The sequence below is a fragment of the Typopeltis vanoorti genome, chromosome 9 (assembly GCF_054136105.1).
Source record: "Typopeltis vanoorti isolate ZY-2024b chromosome 9, IOZ_Tvanoo_1.0, whole genome shotgun sequence".
Lineage (NCBI taxonomy): Eukaryota > Metazoa > Arthropoda > Arachnida > Uropygi > Thelyphonidae > Typopeltis > Typopeltis vanoorti.
The window spans coordinates 142,521,739-142,539,711 of record NC_143557.1 but is presented as its reverse complement, the minus strand read 5'-3'; the positions used below and the strand labels follow the sequence as shown (position 1 = coordinate 142,539,711).

At 37.7% G+C, this 17,973-nt stretch overlaps 1 protein-coding gene across 1 annotated transcript in view; it reads right to left on the bottom strand.

Moving 5' to 3' along the window:
- The window catches only part of LOC150103642 (forkhead box protein F1-like), a 107,389-nt gene extending 89,804 nt beyond the window's left edge, over positions 1 to 17,585 (bottom strand). Inside the window, exon 1 of the mRNA XM_090397714.1 lies at positions 17,118 to 17,585. The gene's annotated coding sequence lies outside the window, so the exon portion shown is untranslated. The remainder of the gene's footprint in view (positions 1 to 17,117) is intronic.
- Positions 17,586 to 17,973: the final 388 nt, after the last annotated feature.

Genomic DNA, 17,973 nt, shown 5'->3' with positions numbered 1-17,973 from the left:
AAAAATCGGTGGGTTTGCTGTTAATCGTTTACGTAACTTGCACATTAATTAAAAAGTTTAAAAATTAATTTTAAATTCCGATAGGAATTTTAAATTAATTTTTAAATTCTTATTTCTGGGATGGGAAGAAAATTTTATTTGTTTATTTATTTTTCATCTGATGGTGAGTTAGCTGGTTTCAAAGAGGTGGATGTCTTTGCCTTCCGAAAACTAAGTCTTTTCATCAGTAAAACAGACGAACCGGATAGAAGAACACATGAAGTTGGCGCACATTATCTCACAACCGGCATTACTTCGGCAGTAATTCATATACGGCAACTCCCTTCCTTTCTTGCGCACGCTGCTCTCCCGGAAACTATGCATTGATTGTCCCCAATTAATTCTCAAACCAGTTCCACACATTGGAAATATCCATCCGGAGGGCATCTGTTTATATGGAATAAGTGCAAGAAAGTAATAGGATGCGTTTCTTCTCGGATGAATGCAAGCCACAAACATAAAAGGCGACAAATATGTGGCGATTTAAAAGTGATGACACTCTTAAATTCGCAACTTATTTTAATTGGATTGGACAACATATACAAGGTTTGGCTCTGCAAATAAAATTGCATTCCCATTACGGAATTAACAACTTGCCGCCTCGAAGCTGTGCATTCATTCCACGTAGGATCTTCTTTTGATTTCCTGAAAACATGGCTTCGGATATCTTGCGTCAATTTCCTCGTTCTGATTCAGAGAGAGAGAGAGAGAGAGAGAGAGAGGGAGGGAGAAAGAGAGAGAGAGAGAGAGAGAGAGAGAGAGAGAGAAATTTATTGCCTCACAAACGGAAGAAATGTTCAAGTCTGATTCTGTAACTAGTGAGATTGCGGATCTTTCAGAAAAATCTTTTTACTGAAATCTTGAACATCATATCAGAATCCTGATTGAAAATTAACTGCAACGCAAATTTTCACACTGAGATTATGAAATAATGTGACTGAATATTTAATTATCCAACACGCTTTTTTTGTGTCAGAGACTGCTCAATGGAAGAAAAATCTCTACTCATATACAGATTCAGCACTTAAAATCATTAAAACGTCCTTCCGAACTTGACCAGTTTCACAAAAGACATCTCTTCCGAGAAATGTCACGAATCCCCCATGCCAAGCAATATATTTGTTCTCACGCCATCGCTTATCCAATTGTGGATCAATCAAGAAAGAGGCAGTTTATTTTTAAGACAAAATTCAAACCGACTGATTTCGGGGAAGATGGTTTCACCCCTTGCAAAGACGTCAGTCCCCCAAAGAACCTCAGCCATCTGGTTTGCTGTGTTTGTTTCCTTCCCATTGTTTATGAAAGTGTAGCATTCTGTTTATCTTTTCCGCTGCCTCCGTTCCAGATTGTGCGTGACCCTTTCTGAGTCAGTGGGACGGTTCGCGTCTTCTCATATCGCCTCCCCTCAGCAGTCCTCTTCATCCGTACGATCGTCGTTATCTTTAGATAAGCATTTTGCTTTTACACTTTCATCGTCTCGCCTTTGTCGTTTGTCTTTGCTTTCGAAAACGCAAAACAAACTGAATGAATTAATAAAGGGATGCAATGCAGTTTTCCTAAGGAAGAAACTGGAATAAGAGACAACCTAACAATGAATCGAGCTTAAATTTGGAGACTAGAAAATGTTGTCTTCATTAGGAAGGGATTGCTTCTTAATTCTCTTCCCAATCTGAAGTGAATTGTACGCTTATGCCGATGTTTTAAACGCTGCTTTCGGCGCGGTTAGACCAACCCATTTCATGGTGTGATTTCTTCATCGTCATATTTTCGAGCTCTTCTCACGGCCTACACGGACAGGACGAGTCAGATGACCCACTTTCGGAAGATATCAAAGATAAAACTTACAGAGACGTAGACCGCCCAGTTGAGGTTTCCTCGACAAAGGTCAGAGTTCAAAAAAGTACTCGCAGTGATTAAAAAAATAAATAAATAAAAAATAAATGCAGCAAACAGATCGAGATGATGTAGTCAACACAAACAAAGTGCTCTGAGCGAAGTCTTAAAAAAAAAACGAGACATTTAGGGTGAGCCAGCATGACACCCTAATTATATTACCGAATTCCCTTCAAATACGCTTCTATAGATATCTGATGAAGTTTCAAAGCTGGTCGAAAAATTCAAATTCACGTCGGCATGATGCAGTAAATACAGTACAGCTGTTCATTGTTGGCAGCACTCCCTTCGCTCTGAGGGTTCGAAGTAGGCAGACTACTTTTATTAAAATGTTATGTCAGCGAAGATAGCTGTTGGTAAGTTCAATAATTACACACAACACCGAAGTGCGACATCGCCATACACATAATATAATTCAATAATTACACATAACGCCACATCGCCAAAACTCCAATAAAAACATGCTCGTTATCAATCTCTCGGAGGCAGTTAAATAATAGTCTCGGTGCAGAGCACGAAGTTGAACAGTCGGTTTATTTTGCTTTTTTAACCTAACCGTGAATGACTCACCTCTTGTTAAATTCATTTTTCACCTTTCACCCTTTTCTGCAAGTTTTTTTTTTCTTCTGTATAATTTCTATATTTGTTTCCTTTCAGTAGCTAGGGTTACATTTAATAAAAAAATACGGCCGAGTGGTTAGCGTACTTTCTCTCCAACCGACCTGCTGCGGGGGTCAAATCTTGCAGCGTTGACTGTTTGGAAATGCTTTTAGGTAGGAGATGAGTTTCATTTCCTTCCGGCTTATTTGGAGGCCTGAAGTGGCTTAAAAATGTTCATATTTGAGGAGAATTTTCGGATTATATAAAAAAAAAAAATTAAAATATCACTGTCGAGTAGCAGTCAAAAAAAAAAAAAAAAAAAAAAAAAGCCAGGTCTAGTTAGCTGGCATGGTAGAGGCATTGCGCTCTAACTCAGATGTCGTGGGTTCTAATCCGGCTGTCGCCTGGATGTGTATGAATGTCTTTTGGGTGGTCGATTATGTTTATCAGCATGAAAGGACCACCCTACTTGTTGAAGGGGCTTGAAAAAGTGTCCGTGTTTTCTACGGCAAGATTCCTCTGGGCTCATCCGAGCCTCTATCCGGGGTGCACTTTGGTATCGTGAGTTCTTCATGAGGATTTGTAATCTCATAACAGACCGATAATTCTTTTAGAATAGTCTTCTCCACTGCTGCATTTCGGTATTTTATACGGGGAGGTTGTGTTAAATCTTGGAAGTAAGTTAAGGAACAGGGGAGGCTCGTGCATAGGAACAGCGGAAATGCAGCACCCCCAATTTTTCTCGATATATAAATATATTTATTAATTAATAAATATATTTATCAATTAATTTGCTTGTAATATTTAATTTTATCATCCCCAATCCTATACAATTCTCTTATTTTGTATAAAAAATAATAAAAATCCATCTTGTAGCACTCAGGAGGGCGAATGACGCTAGCGGCACTGGGTTTACCACAGTGTCATATTGCTACGCGCGCAAGCATATGCACGTCATAGTGAGATGCGAGCTATTAGCGTAATGCGGCACTGTCCGTCGCACAGTTCCACTGTTGTTTAAATGCAATTTGCGCCAGTAGTAGAGTGTTCGTAGTGCTTATCGTGTTTACTCCGTCTCTTTAAATATTTGGACATTACAATTAGAGACATAACATTTGTTATAGTTTTTATTTTAGAACATTACTGGGGTTATGATAATGGATTTTACTTTGAAAGTAATTTTTAATTATACCAAACTGTATAATTTTATCGATAATAAACAATATATTTTCCTGTTTAATTTTTACCAAAATTTTGATATTTTATCCAAACACGTATGCACTGTACTTACAGTGTGCATGTATATTTCGAAAGTTGCAGCACCCCCACGATTTCAAGCCACGAGCCGCCACTGTTGTCACTTTTGTGATTTTTTTTTTTTTTTTTTTTTAGTACTGAGCAGGTACCACATAAAACAACTAAGCAAGTATTTTATAAACGAAATCTTTCTCATATTTCAAAACAGTTTTAGTTAATTATATAAATTTCAATAATGTGATTTCTCGAGACAACACCCATTCTGGCGTTACATATTTCTTCACATTATACTGTTACAAAATTTAAAAAAAAAAAAAAAAGTGAAAAGAGTGAAACAGGAAAGGGAGATCAGTCAAAGCAATACGAAAATATAGCAAAAAATGCATAAAAAATTTGGTATGAATAAAATTGAATTCCATACATCGTTTAAAGGAAACCACTTGTGTTTATCAATTCATCGCAATGGGACAGTAACTTAGCTATATCGGTTACAAGTGAATATTGAGCCCAACACATGGCTCGTGTGTAAGGAAGAGAAATCCATTTCAGTAAGCGGTTCAGAAGAATTCGAGTGGAAATTCAAACGACGCTTGCAGATGTGTATTAATCCCTCCCTCCCTCCCTCCCTTCGAGACACTTGCGATTTAATTACTCTGTAATTTAATATGCGCTGCAGTTTATTGGAGAATATTAAACACAGCTTGATGCACGAACACCATCTTTATTTTAATATATACGGGGGTGTTTCGAAGAGAATGACCCGATTTCAAATAATGAAAATGTGGTACAGTTACAAAATAAATTACCAAGCATGAAGTAAGGCCTAAAGACTAGCGGTCGTCATATCAGACTCTGGGCCGTTCACGTGGTACAAGTCGCATTCATTTGTGGTTCGTGGTTGCAGAGATGAGATATACAATTTTCGAATCGGGACATTCTTTTTGAAACACCCTGTATATTGGTTACAAGCGGATATTGAGCCCAACGCATGGCTCGTGTGCGAGGAAGAGAAATCCATTCCAGTAAACGGATCAGAAGAATTCCAGTAGTATACAGCCATACCTCGGTTAACATTACCTCTGGTAACGAAGCCTCGATATAACGAAATTTCAAGCCCCATTTTACGTAAAAATATTAAAATTTTGAGGTCAACGCCCGGCAATGATCCGATTGGCGAACGACGGCGGACTCTTCACGTACTCCCAAGCTGTGTCTGTTTTAACAATTTCGCGCGTCATCCGCGTAATTTAGTCGTTGCTTACACTTCGTACGGTGTGTGTTTCAGTGGTACATTGCAATAAATGACGAATGTTCTCTGATAGCATTATTGTAGCTTATGTAAATATTAATATTTAGTTAAAATGTCAGAATCAAGGAAAAGCAAATCAATTTCTTTAGAAACTAAATTAAATATCGTACAATCCGTGTTGAAAGAAAATCCGATGTGGCACATTCCGCAGGATTAGCGCAGTCAACTTTAACACCCATATTTAGTCAACCAGAAAAAATAAAACAGTCTGCTCAGAATTGTACAGATGTTACAGCAGCAAAATTAACTCGCTTAAGGATTCCAATTTTAGAAAAAATGGAGAAAATGTTATGGATAGATGACATGTCACAACGTCATATGCCTTTAACTCAAATGATGATTCGAGAAAAAGCATTATTTTTGTTTAATCGCCTGAAATCTAAACAAACTGAAGAAATTGAGGAAATTTTTGCGACTTATCGTGGTTGGTTTGAGAAATTTAAAAAACGGGCCAGAATTCATTGTGTAAAATTATCAGGAGAAGCTGCAAGTGAAGATGTTGAAGATGCGAATAAGTTTCCAGAAAAACAAAAGGAAGTAATATTGACTTTTTATTTAATAAAGCTTTTCTTTTTTCAAAAAGGTCTTTCATTTTCTTTACGTACGAACGTATCCTTATTATGGCCATAGTATTTTTACCTCTGAGGAGGAAGTTTCGCTTAACAAAGTAATTTCGTGGAACGCATCCTCTTCGTCATGAGCTATCATATACGAGAGAGATAAACCAAGGGGTTCGACAAGGATGTCCCCCTCTCAACAACACTTTTTAACATTTACCTAAATGAAATAATAATAAAAGGGAATAAAAATTTCCATCAAGGAATTAAACTTTCTCCCACTTTGAACTTAAACACTCCTTTTTGCCGACGACCAAATAATAATTACAAATTCTGAAGATAACTTACAGAAAGCTATTTTAGATCTAAATGAGATAGCCAAAGATTATGAAATAATAATATCAACAGAAAAATCAAAAACTGATCACTTATGAAAATGAAAAAAATCCAAACCTAAAAATTGCGAAATATTTAAAAATAACAGGTGTAATTAACTTTATATTTAAACCAAACCTAGTTCAAAAACACACCAGACTAAAAGTATACAACACATTAGCCCTACCAGTCCTAATGTATGGAAGTAAAATCTGGACAGTAAAACAAAAAGACAAACATAGATTAATAATAGCAGAAATGAAGTTTATGAGAAAAACTGCAAAGTATACTCTATTTCCTAGATGGCGAACCTATGGCACGCTTGCCAGAGGTGGCACGCCCGAGAATTTTGCTGGCACGTCAACGATTTACAGGTGATATCCATTTATACGCTTATAAATTATTCACCTTTTTTTTCAATTGTTACAATACGTACAAGTAAAATTTTGTTTTACACCAGAGAGCAACTATGAAGATGTGCATATGATTGGAGCGGTATTAACAAAAGATCGTGCTACCTAAAGACAAAGGTAAACCGACAATTCTTGAGTTGAAATGCTAATTCTCTTCAACCGAATTCCATAACATCTGAAACTGTCATAACAATATTCACTATATATTCCTTACTTTTAAGACATTCACCAAGGGGGGGGGGGGGTCATTCCGACAGAACTTCTCACTACCGGCCGGCTCAACTCACGCAAAGTTTCAACCCTTGGGTCGAATTTTATTGCTGCTTGTTTATAGTGGCAGACTAACTCACACACCCATTATATGGCATATTTCAATGGGTGGTAAAATTTTATTTGAAGTTAGCTTTGTGATCCGTCATAATGACATCGACAATTTCAAATGCAATAAAACAAACACTTATTTCATGTAATTGAAAAATTGGACGATAGTTTTTAGTTAGATACTGTGTTTCCAGTGCAACATATGGCTTTGCTTGAGTCTATACAGCATAGTTTCTGTGAGAGGAGGACATGTCATTCATTAGTTAGCTCCGTTTTTATTACAGCTGTCTGTAATTGAACTATTTGTTGAGAAATATATTACACAGATTGCAAAAGGCTCTGTACCTTATTCAGGGATACAATAAAACTACTTGTTTTCTTGCATCTGCAGTATATAATGGCTGTTGGGGAGGGCGTGTTGTTAACCGCGGGGAGCGAGTTACTATTGCCTCGAAGTGAATATGTTCAAACATTTTTCGTGTGCGAGGTATATGCAAAACTTTTTAATGTCTTTTTTCGTAAAGTAAAATCAGGGGTGCCAGTTATAAGCGAAGGCAAGTTATATTCGAGTAAATACGGTAAGCGTTTCGCTGACAGTTGACATCCTTCTGCTGCTTCCCCTGCTCCACTGACTTCTGTGGTGAGTTACAATGCATAAATATTTTTCTCACTACCATTTTTCTTTCGAATTAAAATCAATTTAATAATACAATAATCAATTTTATACTGAATAATATTATAAATTTATATATAAATAAATTTATAATATTATTTATAAATTTATATATTATAAACAAAATAAAATATTTATAAAATTCTAAATAATTATTTATAAAATATTATAAATAAATAGATATATTATAAATTTATAAATAAATAAATTAATTAAGTTAGATTAATTTTCACTTAATTTTTCCCCTATTTAAAACTGCTTGGCACGTCAGCAACTCGATTGGTAAATTTTTGGCACGCACACATAAAAAGGCTCGCCACCACTGGATTTAATCACAAACGAAACGAAGAAATTATGAAAGAATGAAACCAGGAATCAGTAATAGAAAAAATCAAAAAAATATAAACATGAATGGATGGAACACGTTCAAAGAATGAAAACAGAAAGATTACCAAAACAAGCCTTAAATATATTAGGAAAAAGAAAACCAGGATGTCCTCTTAAACGATTCAACGATGACTTCTAAGGACGGAACAAGTCACGCTAGGTCTAAATCCTTGATAGGCATGATGATGATGATGATGCAACCTTTTCGTTAATCGAGGTATATATACTAGTTGGAAAGAAGATAACGGACATCATAATGTGAGGAACAGACAGCCATAACGCTCACCTTCATAAGGTGTAGGACTGCCTTTCGCTGCGATGACTGCAAAAATCCTACGGGCATACTTTCCACATGCGATAGCGATCAATTAGAATTTTGGACCATTCTTACTGTAGGTATGTAATGAGGTCCTGAATTGTTGTAGTGGCGGACGTTCCTTGACCTCACCCGACGCTCTGCTTCATCCCACAGATGAGATCAAGGCTCTGTTGAGGCGAGTTAAATGTGGTGACGTTCAAGGCCACAAACCACTCAGTTAACAGCAGCAGCCTTGTGACACGCTGCATTGTCTTGCTGAAAGAGCAGCGCTCACAGTAGGAAGCATTGCATTTTCCACAGAATGTTCGGATATCTCTCGGATTTCAATATTCGTGACACCGCAGAGGTCCGAGGCCAAGCCAGGTAAAACAGGACCACACCGTCACACCTCCGAATTTCATAGTTGGTCTTACGCACTCTGGTTCGCTGACCATCCACCACAACCACACTCCTGCTCGGTAGAGGGTTTAACGTGATTCGTCGCTTCATAACACAGCTTTCCAAGTTTCCACGTCCCACTGTACACGAGCTCTTTGCACCACTGAAGACGACGCTGCATGTTGGTGTGAGTAATGTAAGGCTTGCATATTACGGTCCCACCACGGAAACCCATCTTGTGATCCCTCGATTCTGAATGTTTTTGTGCAGATTCATGTTCCAGTCGATATCTGGAACTCCGCATGGAACGTGTCGGCCGACGAATGGCAGTTTTTACGTATTTTCCTTCCTAGCACCCTGCGGTCACGTTGGGTGAGTCGTTCATTGCGGGTAGCACCTACAGTTGACTCCGCACTTCCATCTCAGTATCGTATCACGGATTGTTGGCCTAGGATGGCTCAGTTTGTTAATAATTTGCCCAAATGACCCGCCTGCAACATGGCATCCTATCACAATGCCTCTTTCCAAGTCCATCGGTTCCCTTCTTGCATGCATTTCACCCGGACACAGTTGCACTGAGACTTGGGAGCATCGTATTCCTCCAATTCCATGGGTGTGTATATATGCAATATTATATAGCAGCCGGCCATACCGGTTCTCTCCAATCAAGAAGTCTCAGATTCGAATCTCGCCGTGGGCATGGGATCATTTGTCTTTAGGTGGAAGATAAATTTCATTGCCCGGTGTGAGATCACCTCCCGTCTTAGTGGAAGCTTGAAGTCGCTTGAAAAAGTTCCATGTTTGGTTTCTAGAGCAGGATTTCCGGACTAATAAAAATAAATAATAAAAATTTCAAAAAATATATAAAATTGATACAAAAAATTAGAAAAAAAAACTTAGTCCACCCTCGGTATACAAAATGTACTATAGGTTTATTATAAGTTTTCGTGGGCGGGAATCACACATAAAATATATTCTAAGCCTAATCAGTGCATTCGCAAACTTTCATTATAATTGCATTGATTAGGCGACCAAAAAATCAACTTATCCTGCACGTGAAGATTCAAAAAATATAAAAAATAAATTTTGATGAAAAGTAATGTCATGAAGACAGATATGGGGAAGAGGGAATGGTTAGAAGCTGACTCAATTTCAAAATCCGTGTAGTTGAAAACACACTCCTTATACGCAAAAAAAAAAAAAAAAAAAAAAAAAAAACCAAGAAAGGCTGAATTTGCTGTTTCCATTGAATTTTTCATTGCTTTTAAAGAAGAAAATCAAGACAAACACTGTTTTGTGTCCTAGACAATAATAAACTAAGAATCACTCTGACGTTTTATTGGCGCCTCGTAAACATACGCACTTTCGTGTTTGTTATACCAGAAAAGTGTTTCTATCACATACAGTCTTGGTAATAAAATCAGGTTAATATTTCCCCGAACCAACTCGAAATGTATATTTTTAACTGATTAAAATTAAGGATTTGATTTTTTTAACGATACTTGTGACATAATGATTAGAAATATATACACGTTAGAAACAAGAATAATGTTTAATTTGCCAAATATTTCGGTCTGAATATTACAGACCATCTTCAGTGGCTACATAGGGATAGTTTAAAAAAAACAAAAAAAGAAAAAAAAAAAAGTGGAATACGAACAATTGATCATTCATACATAGAACGCGTCGTGTGATGTCATATCGCTAAGTATTAGAAGAGTAAACATTTTAAAGTCATAATTAAAGATATTCAGAAATTCATGTAATAATCTTAAATAAAATTAGACTAATATAGGAAATTTACAAGAAAAAAAATTAATGTGTTATCCTGATTAAACTTTCCCAAATTTTTGTTACAGATATACAGTCATTACGATTCAAGTAGGACGTTGAAGTAAGGCCTCCACACTTTCTTTAAATAAACGTTCAAGCGACATCTGTGTAGGAGGAGAGTCTTGGACCAAAGGATGTTGTGGCTTGTTTCTAATCCACGCTGAGCTAATCCAGATTTCTCGGGTTTGTTGTGTTGAATTGATGATTGATGCTCTTGAATGATGGATTGATGATTGATGCTCTCGGGATTTCAGAACCAATTTCAAGAATTCTGAAGAAATATGATTTAACAGCCACTTATACACCTATTAACAAATTATTCACCCATTTTCCTTCATCTAAAGATAAACGCTTAACCATGTCTCTACCTGGTGTGTATCAAGTTCCTTGTAATTGTAATCTTTCCTACAAACTGGACGTTCTATAGAAAAAAGAATTCAAGAGCATCAATCATCAATTCAACACAACAAACCCGAGAAATCTGGATTAGCTCAGCGTGGATTAGAAACAAGCCACAACATCCTTTGATCCAAGACTCTCCTCCTACACAGATGTCACTTGAACGTTTATTTAAAGAAAGTGTGGAGGCCTTACTTCAATGTCCTAACTTGAATCGTAATGACTGTATATCTATATCAAAAATTTGGGAAAGTTTAATCAGGATAACACATTAATTTCTTTTTAGAAATTTCCTATATTAGTCTAATGTTATTTAAGATTATTACATGAATTTCTGAATATCTTTAATTATGACTTTAAAATGTTTACTCTTTTAATACTTAGCGATTCATATGACATCACGCGGCACGTTCTATGTATGACTGATCAATTGTTCGTATTCCACTTTGTTTTTTAAAACTATTCCTATGTAGCCACTGAAGATGGTCTATAATATTCAGACCGAAATATCTGGTAAATTAAACATTATACTTAAGACTCAATGGCATATACTCTTAAGTATATGCCATTGATACAAAAGGCTGAAGTTATTTAAATCTAAGGGAAATATTATCGTATTCAGAGATCTGGGAATTATCAAAGTACACACACACACACGCACGCACGCACGCACGTACGCACGCACAAGTGTGAATATAATTCTTTACTTTTTTCCGAGTAATAAGATAGGACGGAGTTTTTGGTGGCATTAAAGTTAACTGGGTCATCTTCTTCCACTGGAGAATGGTACGGAGAGAGAGACGTATTTAAGTGGGACGGTGATAAATATTCTTGAATTTTGTTTATTTGTGCAGTGCAAGGTTTGTGAAAAGAGTAAGACGAGCGGAGTTGCTATCATTAGCAAAAATGTGGATCGTATTTGAAAGTGAACGGAAAAGTAGCATAAGGACATGCACAGCCCTAGAATCGATCCCTCCGATTAATGTGTATTAGAGTAATACATCAACATGCTTTACGTTTTCTTATTCATCATCATAACGCTAATTACGGTTGTAGACCATCTTGGTCTGTTCCGGTCTCATTATCCATCCAATATCCTGTTTTCAGGTCTACTCTGCCTTCTCTTTTCATTTTCTTATTCATACTCTTTTTAACCCTCCTAGTTCTTTTTCATATGTATTTTCTTCGGATGTTAATAATAGCTACACAGATTTACAGCTTTCCTTAATTAAAAAAAAAATATATATATATATATACTGTATATATATATATATATATATTTCACCGGTTAGCTAGCATTTATGTTTGCGAAACTGTTTTCTACATCCATTTGTGTTTAATGCTTGTGTGACTCCACAGTGTAAGAAGTTTTCTGTATTTTTCCAGCCAGTGCAGAGTATAAAGCAAATATTGCAGACTACACAGGAGAAAGATGCCTGGTTTTCAGTAGTTTCTCAGCATGTTAGAAAATGACATCAAGAGTCGGTTTGTCTATCTCTGACATCGTTAAAAGTCCAGTTACGCAGATAATGCAAGACTGCTCGCTGTTCCTCCCATAAAAAGCAGAAAAAATCTACAAAAGGCAAGTAGAAAAAAATCTACTTTAAAATGTTCAAACCTACTTTAAAGCGATAAATTTAACTAAAATCTACTTACTATTTATGAAAGCTGAACAGAGAGCAGATTAAAGAACGCTTTGTTTGTAATCGAAGCGATGTAAGTGTTAGACTGAGTCACGTGAATCAAGTGGGCAGCTCGCTCCTTTCTCGTCCATGGAAAAGAAGCGTCACTTTTACTTGGGGGGGTTGTCAATACAAAAAAGTGTATTTGTATGCTTTTTTTCCCCACAAAAGATGCTTAGAAAGTATGTTAGGATTCTCGAGTACAGACCAACGGAGTGCGAGTTAGGTTCATAACTAGAATTTGGAAAGTGGGCCATCTTTTCATATCGTGTTCCGATTTTTGGATCCACGAAAGTGCTGAAAGAGGACAAATGCAGGGCTTACATGAAATGTTAAACAAGTAAACTTTTTTCTTCAGATAATCACTGTACCCGCAAAAGTCTATAAAAATTAAGACACGAAGATCATAACAATAACGGTGTACTATAAGTTAAGATGACGGGAATAGAAATCAGTTAAATATTAGTTAGGTAAAAAATGAACGAATGATGCGATGCTTAGCCCAGTAACTCTTAACAAACATTGCAAGAGAATTACAACTCAATAGGAATATGGATTTTAATACAGTCTTTTTTAAAATCCAGCTTAAGTAATACCGAAGTTGTTTTTAAGTTATTTACATTTAGCCATGTTGTCGTAGACTAGAAAAGATGCGTCACTTAATGTGACAATATATAAAAATGATTTGTTAACTAAGCAATCGTACATTTGGTTGTAAGTTAAAATCCTTTTTTGTCCACTCTAACTGCAGTGATGATAGTTGTCGAAGAATTAGCTGTTTCTTAGAAAAATGGAAACACGAGAAAGGGATTATTTGTACTGTTGGTCCAGTACGTGGATCGCGAAGGAGGAGGACGCATAATTTGGAATTAAGTGCATATTAATAAAGAATTTGGCTCATATCGCCAATTAGTATTTCTTTTCAACTATATTTCAGATTGGAGGATAAATTATTTTAGCAAAAATAGACTCTACGAGTGGATTTAATAAAGGATAAAAAAGAACCACTCTTGCGACTCAAAGCATGCCTAATGGGCATCTCTATTGCTCTGGATTTCTCACTTCATTTAATGCAAAGAAGTATATTATTTCCTTCGGTTATAAATGAAGTCGTAGACAGGTAGTGTGTGCGTGCGTGCGTGTGTGTAACGCAGTGTATCCTTTTGATCAATGCACGGTTTACGGTTTTGTAGTGACCATTCCCCCCCACCTTTTTTTTTAATGCGAATAAGGATAAGAACATGAAATGGGAACATAAGAATCTAATTAGCATTGGTGGCTGGAATGTACAACGAAAAAGATCACAATAAATTGTTAAGTAAAAAAGGACAAAAAATTGCAGTAATATCAAGAAAGGCTCAAAAAGAATATATTAATAAAGGAAGGGCCACACGTCTTCATTTCGGTGATGTAATTTATATAGAAATTGTGGATATTAAAGATCCATTAAAGAAAGAAAAAAGAAAAAAATGGAAGTAGTTAATGATATTCATTGGAATGAACGAACAATACAAATCAGTATTAAATTTCAAGGAGGGTATCAGAATGTGACTGGAGTACATGCATTTGTGGAAGGCGATGAAAGAACGAACATAGCAAAGAAGTCTGAATGTCTAGTGCTGATGGGAGATGAATGCTAAAATGCTTAAATAATCGAAATGGAAGAAGGCTAATCGAGTATGCAGTTTATAATAATTTTAAGGTTGCAAACACATTCTTTCCACGCAAAGTTGTCATAAATACACATAGATAACAAGAGTACACAGATCAATAACAGCCCACAGAATAAAAACTATAGCCTTCGTGGCTCAGTCAGTATATATACGAAGCCCTTTGGTCGGAAAGACCTGGGTTCGATTCCCGTGTCCATGACGTGAGGAACCTTTATTATCTGGTCTCTTTCGACTAAAGGTGAGGTAGCCGGTCTCATCCGGAGGTGGAGGATTTTCTCCCGGTAACTCGGGTTTAAGTTTTTCACCCCTCAAAACAGGCAAACCGGTCCCGTGAACACACACGGCTATAGTCATTACGGCAAAGAAGGCAATGGGAAACCACCTTGCTTCATATCTCCCTGATATTGTAAATCAGCTGCAACCCTCTCAAAAATAGGAGGTCACAGGATCAGGATAATAACAAATGAACAATTTTTTATTGACACGAGGGATTGGAGATTGACTACTTCCTGTTAGCGCTTCCCCAATTCGACTTCCTCCGAGATGGTTGAGAATAAAATAGCTTCAAAGAATCCATTTTAAGGTACCTTTTTCTACAGATAATTAAAAAAAAAACACAGAAGATTTAGAAATATGCGAATCAGTTGAATAAGAATGGTGAAACATTTGTGAAATATTAAAACATTTGAAAGCTTAAGGGGGGGGGGGGGAAACATCTAGAAAGAGCTCGTAGATAATGGGATGACGATATTTCTAGGATTAGAAGATGGCCGCTTTCATGAAATAGTTATCAACAAGATCAATAGAAGATAGTAATGAATATAATAGAAAGAAAGGCATCGCTAAAAGAGAAGTGTGGAAAAGACACAGAGAATACTGGAATAATTTCATATTTAGTTTAGAGAAAGATTAACAAAGTCGGTCCAATAAGTCACAATTTAAATACCTTGAATCAAGAAACAAGAGAGAGAAAACGGAAAATCAATGTGATTTTTCACTTTGACCACTGTTATATGCAAATGCTCATACAAAATAATGAACATGAATTGTAGTATTTTGCTCATTTGTAAAACTTGTTTCTGAAAAATTAAATACGGAAAATCAACTTTGAAAACCAAAACCTGACCTTTCAAGGAGAGGAAACATTCCCAAGTAAAATACGTTTGCACACGCAGTTCCTGAACAAATCGACTGCTTAACTATCTGGGTTATAGTTTGACTGCACTTCCTGAGTAGAGTCGAGCATTCAACGAAATTGAACCTGGAATTCGACCTGGAAAATATGCTACCGTAAGACTCGTTTCAGCTAAATGTCAGCAGAAACATTTCACCACCGATGTGGTGAAATGTTTCTGCTAATGTTATCTTTCAAAAAGGGAAGGAGGGATCGACTCGGGTGTTACTTCGCTTGATTATACGGTGGCAGTTTGCGAACAGCAGATGACCTAGAATGGAAAATAATAACACACACAATCTGACGGCATTCTGCATCGTGTGATTCCAATCCTGTTCTGCATGGAAAATTGTTCGCTACTTGCGACCTCTTGAATCTGTTGGAGTTTGAACAGGAGGGTGCGAATCAAAATCTGCTCCCCCCCCTCCTAGAAAAACGCTTATCACTAGCGATCCATAATCAACTTCTGAGTATTTTACGAGTCAAAAGAATTCAAAGAATAATTTAAAATATTTTAGTCCCGGTGGATTTGGGCTCGCTAAATGACGCGAAAGGTCAAAGTACTTTCGCGTGGTGAAATGCGTATCGGAACGGATAAGGTCTTACAGCGATAAGAGCCCGCTGAATCGGAAGGCTGTGCCTGCCTCGTTTTTAACATCGGCGCAAATTTCCTTTTACTGCGATTCTTCGCTTCTGCCACATCAGGGAGACAAGAGGAGCTCGTGCTAGGTCAAGAAAGTTATTTTTAACTCGCTACTTCACACGGAAGAGCAAGTAGTTCAGAGAGATCTGTGACTAACAGAATGGATGCATTTGATAACTCTTCCTGTCACCCCTTCCCCCTCCCCCGGGACCGCAGTTCGTGGGTGGATTTAAGAGGAAAACACTTTTCTGGATTGTAGCGACGTGGCAACAGTTTAAAATAAAATGCATTTTGCGAGTGGGTGAGATCTGGGGCGAAACACCGCGCTCGACGTTTTAGAAAACGGCAAATGCGTGCTCAAAGTGAATGAGGCGCGTGCTGTTTCATATTCTAATTATCTTCGATGGATGGTAGCGTGTGTGACGAGTTTCATCAATGAAACGAATTCACTTTATGCTAAACACTCAACACTTGAGTGTGAGATGCACTGAGTTCCATTTGGGGATCTTTTTTATGCCGTTCGAAATATATCGCTTTGGTTTCTGCTCTTGTATTAGATGGTATTGTTACCAGATTTGATCGAGGTTGATTTTGTTTCCTTCCATAAACCTAATTAGGACCGTAAACCTGATTACGAAGAGTCAAGAACTCCTTCCAATAATTGACAAAAAAAGACAGTTCGTTTCAATTTAGAAATTTTGTATTAAAAATCGGGAAGAACTTCATCGAATAGCTCAAATGACGTCGCAGAATGCCATTGTGACATATTTTCTGCGGGAAACTATTATCAGAGAAAGTAGTTCGCCTTTCCCACCCCTGTTAAAGAAATCCATCTCCGTGTGGGGTCAGTTTTTTTTTAACTGACTTCCAAAAATGACCTCGTAGCTTGTACTTCAAAATATTTGGTGGTCAAATATCAAAATTATTCGTTTAATTTTGATGTCCATCGATGATTAAAGAAACTCTTTACGCTGATGAATGTTCTGTTTGTTTCTGGTGCACAAAAGACAGGATAGATAGATAGATAGATAGAGAGAGAGAGAGAGAGAGAGAGAGAGAGAGAGAGAGAGAGAGAGAGGGGATTTGCAAGAATGGTCATCATGCTCAATCTGCACAGCATCACGCAGCTACAGCATTAAACGCAACGCAGGGAGCTTTTAGTGTCATTAAGAAATCAAAGATTCTTTCTTACCTCAAATTCTGGGAGGTTCTTCGTCTCTCGAGAGCTTAATCCTCGGCTACTTCCCAAACCGTCCCGCTAGACGCAGGAGTTTGCAAAACTTATTTCCGCGCTGTGTTGGCGTGCTGTACGGACACATAAATCACAAGTCGGTTGCCACCTCCGGACTGGGTTAGCTCCTATCATCGCAACCGAGGTGGGTGGGTGGGTGGAATGGAAAAAAGAAAAAAAAAATGACAGAAACACTTTCATCCACTGCACGAACGAGAAAAAAAAAAAAAGAGATTTAATGTGTGAGTGAGGAGAGGGAGCTAGTTTAGTAACGCGCGCAATCGGGCCAAATACCCTCGACGCTGTTGACCGGGGGGATTAGAGACCACACGCGAACCAGCGTGTGCAGGCATCCATCTGAGCACTGACAGGGCTTCCCTGCCCGGTCCAGCAGTGGAGTGCTTTTCGCCCGTCAACACTCTTTCGGGCCTGGCGGAGGTGGGTTGCGTCACTGTGTAAGCACCGACTGTCTTCGACGGTGCGGCGAGCGACACACGATCGGGACTTTTTGGGAACAACACCGATGACAGCGCGACCCCGGCATACTAATTACTAGGATCGTCCCGCCGAGCTCTGTTTGCTGCGGTTGTCATGGAAACGGAGAGGTTGCATGCAGAGATGCGTGCAACTGGGTACGGACCCAGGCGGGAAGGGCGAAACTTTCTTTGCATCAAAAAGGACAAGAGAGATCTCAAGAGTGAAAAGTGACGTCATGAAGCCGTCTTGCGATCTTCACGAAATGCTTCGACAAGTGGTGACCTCGGAGAAGGGTCACCGACAACAAATGCCATCACCAACCTGCGTTGATCTTCCTTGG